The sequence below is a fragment of the Periplaneta americana genome, chromosome 6, assembly GCF_040183065.1.
Source record: "Periplaneta americana isolate PAMFEO1 chromosome 6, P.americana_PAMFEO1_priV1, whole genome shotgun sequence".
Lineage (NCBI taxonomy): Eukaryota > Metazoa > Arthropoda > Insecta > Blattodea > Blattidae > Periplaneta > Periplaneta americana.
In genome coordinates this window covers 8,069,461-8,079,006 of record NC_091122.1, presented here as the reverse complement: position 1 = coordinate 8,079,006, position 9,546 = coordinate 8,069,461, and the positions used below count along the sequence as shown (strand labels likewise).

Below are 9,546 nucleotides of genomic sequence, written 5' to 3'. Positions count from 1 at the left end.
ATAAATGAATAAATATATAAATAAGTCGATTAAATGGATGTATGAATGAAATAAATAAACACATGGGTAAATAAATAAATAAATACATAAATAAGACGAATGACTGAATGAAAGAAATGAAGAAATAAAGAAACAAATATTTAAATTAATAAAATAAATAAATAATTGGTTGGAGAATAGTCAAGTAATGATAAATTAATGAACAATAAGTGACTGAAAAATAAATAAATGAATAGATAAATAAATTTAAACCTAATTAACTAATTAATAAGTGAATGAATGAGTGATTGGATAAAATTGAACGAATGAACTAATAAATCGATTAATTAGTAAACCAGTGAATGAATGAACAAATATAGCCTACATAAAATAATGAATGAATTCGTTAAAGAATGAATAACTAAGTAAATGAGCAAATGAGTGAATAAATAAATAAACTAATATATAAATAAATGAGTGAGTAAAATAAGGTTGACTGTATTAATTAATAAATTATTTATTTAATGAATAAATCTATCGTCTAATAAACACAGCGTCTTTCTTTCCGAAAAGCTACCAGATTTTTTAAATACTCTGTATATAAAAAAAATGCAATTGAACACATTCTTCCCTACAGTCTTGTTTTTCGTACACTAAGAGTTTTTTACTGTATCTTACCTCTTTCAGTCTGTCCAGAGCTCTCTTCAGGCGATCTGCAATCAGTTACAATGTTCATGACACTCGTATACAAACTTAAAATTCTGTAATTGTGTCATGACCAGGGAAAGGGATTTGGAGTATTATAAAGAATGGTGAAACGTAGTATAGATATTTGTAGCTCAGTGACAGTCAAGCGAGCTGCGTCACGGCGCATGGAAGAGTACAGTCCACTTCATACAAACTTACACGCAACGTCTGTAAATATATTTCAGAATAAACCAATGGAATAGTTTAATGACATGTAGTGACCTACATGCATAATCTGCATTTCTTTTTGAACTACATGTGGTTTTCTTCGCAACGGACAAGACACCAATAAACAACATTACAAATATACATAATTAAATATCAACCTTTGCATCCTCGCGTGTCAGTGGACATATTGATGCCTGATAGACAGTTGTCTTCTGTATGGAACTCGCCTCTGAATATGTAGATTCAAACGAAATGGCATTTTCAATTAATGCTATGCCTTGTTATAATAAATTGTAAATATTATTTTCAAATTTTCAAAATACAACTTTGCTCTGTTGCAAGGAAGGAAATTTTGTAACATGGAAAAACTCCGCTCTCCATCTCCAGAGACAATTAGAGAGTACTTGAAACAAGATAGGCCTACGTCAATTAAATTCACGCGTTGAATGACGTCATTGGGACACGTCTTTGTTAGTACATCTGAAATCCGACTAAGAATATCGTATCCATCATTTTTAATCAAATCTTTGTTCATTTTTTCACCAACACGTTTTCCTATTTCACCTTCTACTGCACTCAGTTTATTTACAATTGTCCTCATAATATTTATTTGCTCAATTAGTTCTACTCCTGGCTTCCCTAATTGAATAATGGCATCCGGTAAATATCCAAAATTTGACTTAATATCCGTGACTTATTTCTCGATTGTTTCATCATTTAGCAGTTCCTGGCGTATTTGAATCGCAGCCGCGTCATCGGTATCGAAAGACTGGACCACTTTCTTCACAGATTGGAGGTGACGTGCGTAATAATTGCAAGCTTCTAACCATGACCCCCATCTCGTAGGAACTGGACATGGGGGAAGCGACAATTTAGGGAATTGTTTCCTGAATTTTGATACTTGATTTGGAGGTTTTACAAATATAGTCTTTCAATACTGTGTTGTTAGTTGGTTTCACTTTCGGCATTGTACCTGCACTTCACTACTCTGAACTGCAAACCTGCATGTTGAAGTTCTTATGCGACAACTGTCCCGTTCACCTGTTGTTGACGTGTAGAGAGCTGCGAGTATGTCATGGAGGGGAGGACTTGGTATAAAGGGTTGTAAACAAATGACTGTGTAGGTGCCAATACTAGCTTTTACTACTCCAAATTCCGTTCCCTAGTCATTAGTTTTGTCTAAAATAGTTACAAGTTTCAAATGACAGAAACATGTTTCAAATTTTGTATCGTTTTAAAATATGAATTGTTCTAATATTTATAACGAGACGAATTATTTGAGTGATAGGCCTACAATCCTTACCTTTGTTTTCACCTTTAGCAGCGTCCAGCATGGGCTTTACTTTCTGCAAGATATGAAATGGTGCATCTATTACAAATCTGTCAGTTGAATTGGATTATGGTCAGTATTGGCCTTTGTTTGAATCATAAGACCAACCCTTGCAAGGTGATTTCTATGATTCCCTTCGTAGGAACAGTATATTGGAAAAATTGAACACTGGTACAGGGTGCCACATGAAATCAATGAAATGAATTGAATGTTGTTTCATATGGCATACAACTGTATTTTTTAAATGTTTCATTTTCATAATATTCGAATAAATTATCAATAAGTTATCGAATATAGGTTCCTTATGCTGTACTGTGCGTACATACATACATACATACATCATCAGCAGGCTTCGAGACTTGGGACCCGATACAATAAGTTTACTGTGCATGTACTATAGGTTGTTGACTCGCTGCAGGTAGTGAAAGGTAGAGATGTGTTGAGGTAACAACGTTGCTATTTAGAGTAGAGTACGGTAGTATGGGGAAACGCACACATATGGACATTCTGAAAGTAAATATACATTACACAATGACAATGTCAAAAGAATGTGAAAAGCATTTATTCTCCTGATTCTTATAAGCATTTGTATTTAATTATAGACAGTATTAATGGTGGAAATAAACATGTAGCAATTTTAATTTCTTCATTTATCCTATTGGTCGTCTTTAGGGAGTGCAGTTACAGTACCGAATTGCAATGTACTACAAGATACATTTTCAGTGTCTCAAACGTAAATCTTTTTCGGTTATCTGTCAAAAACAGTTTGTACTGTGAAAAGCTGGGCTCTACGTCGCAAGACGTGATAGGAGCAAAACGAAAAAACGTAACGTCATTGCAGTCTCTAAGAGACAGTCCTTTATTCTCGGGTGACCCTATGTCCACTAATTTGGTGTTTGTTACACAAAGTTCCATATCCGTTATTTTTACAAAAAATTGATTTTCACTTCTGTTTTACACGTTCAGTAACCGGTGTACTTTGTCTCTCATTAATTCTCTGTGTCATTTTCTAAATTAATTTGAGGGCTTCCGGCATCTGTTGCTCTGACTTTTCGAACCGTGTAATAGTTTCAGACACAGTTTGAAAATGGGTTTGTATAAAAACCAAGTTATTCGTCAGAACCTTCAAATCCATAGCGTTTTCCTTTGCGTATTTGTTGGCATTCATTCTACAGTACCCCCACCCACTGTACGCTTTACCACTATACTCAGTACGCCGTTATGCGGATTTGCCACTGAACTGCTCTATCGGGTCCGAAGTCTCGAAGCCTAATCATCAGTAATATCTCTGGAAGTGTATGATTCAAGAGCTTCAACACTATTTCCGCTCCACAGGAAACGTGCGCTGGATTTTGTTCATGCTTTTGTGGTGCAGCAGTACATAATAATTATTGTTCAGTTTCTCCATGTGTTATGTTTTATTTAACGACGCTCGCAACTGCAGAGGTTATATCAGCGTCGCGTTTCTCCATGGATATGATATATGTAATACAGCCCGTACACTTTCGTGGGCCAAAAAATGTGCTTGTTTACGTATACTTATATTTATTTAACCGGTAACAACTTAAATTCAGCTTGTTTGGCTTTAATAACTGCCGAAGGAATTTCGGTTTCAACAGATCCAGACATCATTTCCAACATAACGGAACATTGTTTATTAAATTCAGAGACTGGTAACTTAACAATAAAGAAATAATAAATGGCATACAAGTGTGGCACTTAAACCTGGTGCTGGTTTCGGCCCAAGACTTTATAATAAAATTACAAACCATTTTCCAAATTTGAAATATTTTGAAATTGAAGCTTTAAAAAATATATATAAAATTATTCATGATATATAATACTAACAAATGTGTGTATTTTTTAGCTTTTTATTTCTGTCGCCTGTAGGCTATTCATGTTTTTATTGAATGTCACTGGCTTCCGTCTGATTGTCAGTATATATATATATATATATATATATATATATATATATATTTATTAAATGTGTTTTTTCTCTCTTTTCCTCTTTCTTCTTTTTAGTTTTGTGTGTTATTTATCGGTTAGAATTAAGTTAATTACTGTATTTAGTAAACTGTCCTTGTAAATGTTATGTTATATTATTGACTAAGACCACACCGTACACGAGCCTGGCTCTTACGGTAGTGGCTAGAAACATTTTTGGTTTATATAAATTTAATTTGTACCCATTTTGCTAAATAAATAAATAAATAAATAAATAAATAAATAAATAAATAAATAAATAAATAAATAAATAAAAGTAAGTAAATAAATAAATACATTAAGTTTATAATCAATTAACAAAAATGTGTAATGACTATCGACAGTATCGATTATAACTATCGGTAGATCGGTAGTACGAACAACAGCCGATAGTTCTATCGATACTATTGTGAGAGAATACCACGCATCTCTACTTAGAAATATAACATTAGGAAGTAGAGTGCTACCTTAGGAATAGCACATTATAAAATTGAGTGCTATCTTAAGGAATAGTGAGCTACCATAACACACTAGAATTTTGAGTGCTACAAATAGCGAATTAGGGAAGTGGGTGCTATTGTAGGAAGTTATGATCTACTATAAGAATAACACATTAGATTATTAAGTGGTACTTTAGCAATAGTGGGTTAGGAAATACGACTTTGGATTGGAATAAATAGTATGTCTATACTTATAATTAGCATAATCAACATCATAAATGTAAAGTATACTACAAGTTCATCATATTTCAATTTTCCGATGCGTAACTATTCAAATTAATTTAACGGAAACGTAGGTATATAGGGTGTATCAAAACTCCATAGCAAAACTTCAGGAATTGATTCCTAATATAGAGAGAAGAAAAAAGTGTATAACGACATGGGTCCGGATATGCATACTTACAGATTTATCAGAATTACCGGTTAGAGCGCTCTGTTCACATATCAGATGGAATGTTCAAAGTGACCTCCTCCTGCCCGAATACAGGCCTCCGCATTGAGTGCCGAACACGATACAAATGCCTGGTAAAGTACTGCTTCAATGCTTGAACGGAGTTAGTTTTGATACATCCTGTATCACGCTAATAAAAGTCAGTGTTAAAGTACAAGCACAAAGGAATATAAGAATACATACTTTTTCAAGTTTTCTGAAGGCGGCTTCAAGATCGCTTGACCGTTCCGCATATTCAGCTGCGAAGGAGAAGATGATATAAAGGATTAATAATGCAGCATAAACTAGACGTTGTGTAATGAGAACACAGAAGGCGATTTATTCAAGAAACCACATGTTATAACTTGGTAGTGATGTAAGATCAAGAATCCACAACATTGAAAGAAAAACCAAGAGATGGAATTATGTTCACAACGTTTATACAAAATACAGGATGGTGCAATGTTTGTTCAAAGAGCAAAGAAGAGTTAGAATTCATTGATGGCATGAAAAATTGTCGAATAGTCTGCAATTTCAGGTAGCGAGTTTTGGGGTAGATCATATCGCGTAAGACTGCTCGAAAACTTTAGTAGCGACTGAGCTCTTCGATAAGGATGAAGATGGGAACCTTTAAAAATGGAGACGGGGAACATAATATGGAGAAGGGGAACTTGGAGATGGAGAAGGAGGACTTGAAGATGGAGTCGGGGATCTTGAAGATGGAGACGGGAGACTTGAAGATGGAGTTGGGAGACTTGAAGATGGAGACGGGAGACTTGAAGATGGAGTTGGGGGACTTGAAGATGGAGACGGGAGACTTGAGGATGAAGTTGGGGGACTTGAATATGGAGACGGGAGACTTGACGATGGAGTTGGGGGATTGAAGATGGAGACGGGAGACTTGAAGATGGAGTTGGGGGACTTGACGATGGAGTTGGGGGACTTGAAGATGGAGTTGGGGGACTTGAAGATGGAGACGGGAGACTTTAAGATGGAGTTGGGGGACTTGAAGATGGAGACGGGGGACTTGAAGATAAAGTTAGGGGAATTGAAGATGCAGATGGGAGACTTGAAGATGGAGTTGAGGGAGTTGAAGATGGAGACGGAGAACATGAAGATGGAGACGGGAGACTTGAAGATGGAGACGGGGACTTGGAGATGGAGAAGTGATTTTGGAGATAAGTTGAAAGTGATAATGTCGATAATTAGATACATGATGATGAACATTAAAGGAGAAAAATACAAATTCTGAAAGAATAGTGGTGGATGAGGAGGCCAGAGCTGGCATGTGAGCTGTGTTAGAGGGGAGGGACTGAGCTATCAGAAAGAGAGTTCGTTTTATGATGGTTAATATATACGAATTTACAGACTCGGCAGTTCATCTCAGACTAAAACCTATCTTCTCTCTCAATGCCCATTGGTGATATAACCACGGCACATGATAAGGTTACAGGACAGGTCTTGGATCGTGTACTGTGGCAGATGTCGATGATGATGGTGATGATGAAAAAGTTGAAGAAGAAATAACATCTTTCTTTATTTAGTAAGTTTGTCGGATTATTTAGAACTGATCACGGTGTAATCACTTACCTTCCACGTCGTCCAAACTAAAGCGGACTTTTCTCACTTCCTGAAAGTAGGAGAAATATCAGCATTAGTATCACCTGCACTGGTGAGCAAGCGCGTTGTCGTGATTTAAAATATCTCTGAAATTCTCTTACTTTATAATGAATACTTAATATTTCATCCCTCACTGAACCCAGAAACGGGTGAAAGTTAATGTCAACTCTTAACAATTAAGAAAGCTGTAGAATAATACCGAAATTAGTTCAACGACATTGATGAAATATCTTTCAAAGGAGTTTTTTTTTCACTCTATGAAGAATGCTGTTGATTTGATGATCAGAACAGCGCGCTTTTCAAATTGTTCCTGAGAACAATGAGAGAAAAAACTCAAATACCACAAAAAATATAATAGAAAGAAGATCATTTTCATTAGTTTTAATAATTTAACAAAAATATTGGTCTTGTAAACCAAAAATAACAACACCTTTTAAAACTTCAGAAAAAAAGATTACATCTTTTCATTAATTCCCAAGCTTAAACCAGTGTAGTTAATGTGTTGTTGAAGTCAGCTTTTTTCTATACGTATTGGGTTCTGTAAATTAAGTTTACAAATCTATTTGTATGGCATGTTGAAAGTTTTCTGCATTCCCGCCTGGACCGCCGCCACCGGGGTATATGACAAAAATAATTAAAAATCGCTAGAGCTGTTTTTGTGTAAAACGGAGTCTTATTATATTTTTGATTAAGTGCCATTATTGTTTGACTGAATTGATTTTTATTTTTTATTTTATTGGGTTATTTTACGACGCTGTATCAACATCTAGGTTATTTAGCGTCTCAATGAAATGAAGGTGAAATGAGTCCGTGATCCAGCACCGAAAGTTACCCAGCATTTGCTCGTATTAGGTTGAGGGAAAACCCCAGAAAAAACCTCAACCAGGTAACACCTGGTTTCGCGGCCAGACGTGCTGACCGTTACTCCACAGATGTGGGACTGAATTGATTACATTTCATGTAAATCACTTCCGGTTGAATTGAATTGTAAATACTGAATATGAACAAAATGTTAATATAGAAAAAAAATCATTGAACACATCCTGGTCGACAGACTGAAAGGCGAGATATTGAAATCCATTATTTCGGTGGCAAAGAAAACGATGTTATTGTGTGAAAATGTGGAAAATAGCTTAGCGTTGTACTGCGTGTAGTAAATATGTTAAAGCGATTCTTATGTTTGGAGTGTCCACTTATTGAGAAAGGGTTGTCGAATGTGGGGAAGAATTAAAAAAAAATTATTACAATTAAAATTAAGACTTATATGGAATATACTGTATAACTCTCTGTGCATACTTAATTATTGCACCTTGCCATTTTTATAATGCCATAAATACTCGTTCTTTCAATAACATAAGTTCGCAATTTCCACACTAGATAGCACAGTCCTTAAGATTGACGGTAAACTGAGTTGGATTTTTAATATCTTCTTATATTACTTTAAAGTAAAAGCCTTATTTATATAAAAGGCTGAAACTTATGTACAAATCAACATCACGACAATAAAAAAAAACTGAGTTTTCTATTTATTGCGTATAGATGGCAGTTACTGCACACATGAAGACAAGCGAAGCAAGCTTACGTGCTCTTGTTCGCTTGATTGTCATAGTAATTAAATCTCTGGATCAATTGACATAGTTATGGAACTCTCACCTGGTACTGCTTGTCGTATGACCACTCTGTAAAGAAATAAGAAAAAATTGTTTAGCGTTAATCTTAGGTCTACATCTTCAGTTTTGAATTTAATGTAAAAGGATGAATAATGCCCAGGATCAAATTATTGGGTGAAGGAGATCTTTGCGATTCTTTCCTTGATGTAACAGTATGGAGTCCAAATTTATTGGATAGAATGTTTGTAATAGGGGATATAGTCGCTTGGGTACAAACATTTAGTCTGTTTTTTTTTTTCAATGCAAAATATGCACTGATATCTTTCGGAGGGAAATTTGGAATATTCTCATCAGATATAACCAGTTTTCCGATATGCATTAAGCCTATATTTTCTGATTGAAATGGAAATAGATTGTGAAAAGGACATTTTAACATTTCACGTAAATCATGCTACTCATTGATGTAACTTGATCACTCATGAACGACAACGGCTAATCCTGAACAAGGCTGAATTTTACATCTATTCCATCTGAAAAGATTTACAGGAAGAGATCATGCGTCTAGAACTCTAGTGTTGTGCCTATCCCTGTGAAAAATCACACGCCACGTGTCACCTATGCCAAGGATACATTTTTCACTGGAATGCACTTGCGACTCTCTTGATTTCTATAAGAATTCGTCGCATAATTTTCTTCACTAGCTCTGCTTATAAAATTGTAAGAAAGTTTTATAGTTGCATTATATTATAACAAGATATAATCACAAAAATTAGTATGAAAGTCTCTTTTATACATGAAATTGAAATGAATTAAAATAATTATTAATATATGTTCTCAACTAAAACTTATAGTAATTGCAAAGATAAATAATACAAATATTTAATTTAATTCATTCATTGAGGGACGCATTGATATCTCAGGTTGTGTGTCGAATTAGCTTTCCAAGCTTCTGATGTACTTCACATTTCTAAGAATATCTCGGCTCGGGGTAAGGGAAGTTTCTGATAGTGTATGTAAATAAATGATTAAATAAATGTATAAATAAATATATATAAATAAATAAATAAATAAACAAATAGATAAATAGTAAATAAATAAATAAATCGAATGAACGCATGAAGTAAATAAACACATCGGTAAATAAATAAATAAATAAATATGTATATATGTGAGTGAATA

General features: G+C 34.5%; 1 long non-coding RNA gene across 1 annotated transcript; it reads right to left on the bottom strand.

Annotated features, from left to right (window-relative positions):
• Nucleotides 1-214: 214 nt before the first annotated feature.
• On the bottom strand, nucleotides 215-5,382 carry LOC138700966 (uncharacterized). The gene is made up of 3 exons (XR_011332412.1): nucleotides 5,342-5,382; nucleotides 2,198-2,240; nucleotides 215-692 (listed from the first exon to the last, which is right to left on the bottom strand). It is a non-coding gene; the product is annotated as an uncharacterized lncRNA (long non-coding RNA).
• Nucleotides 5,383-9,546: the final 4,164 nt, after the last annotated feature.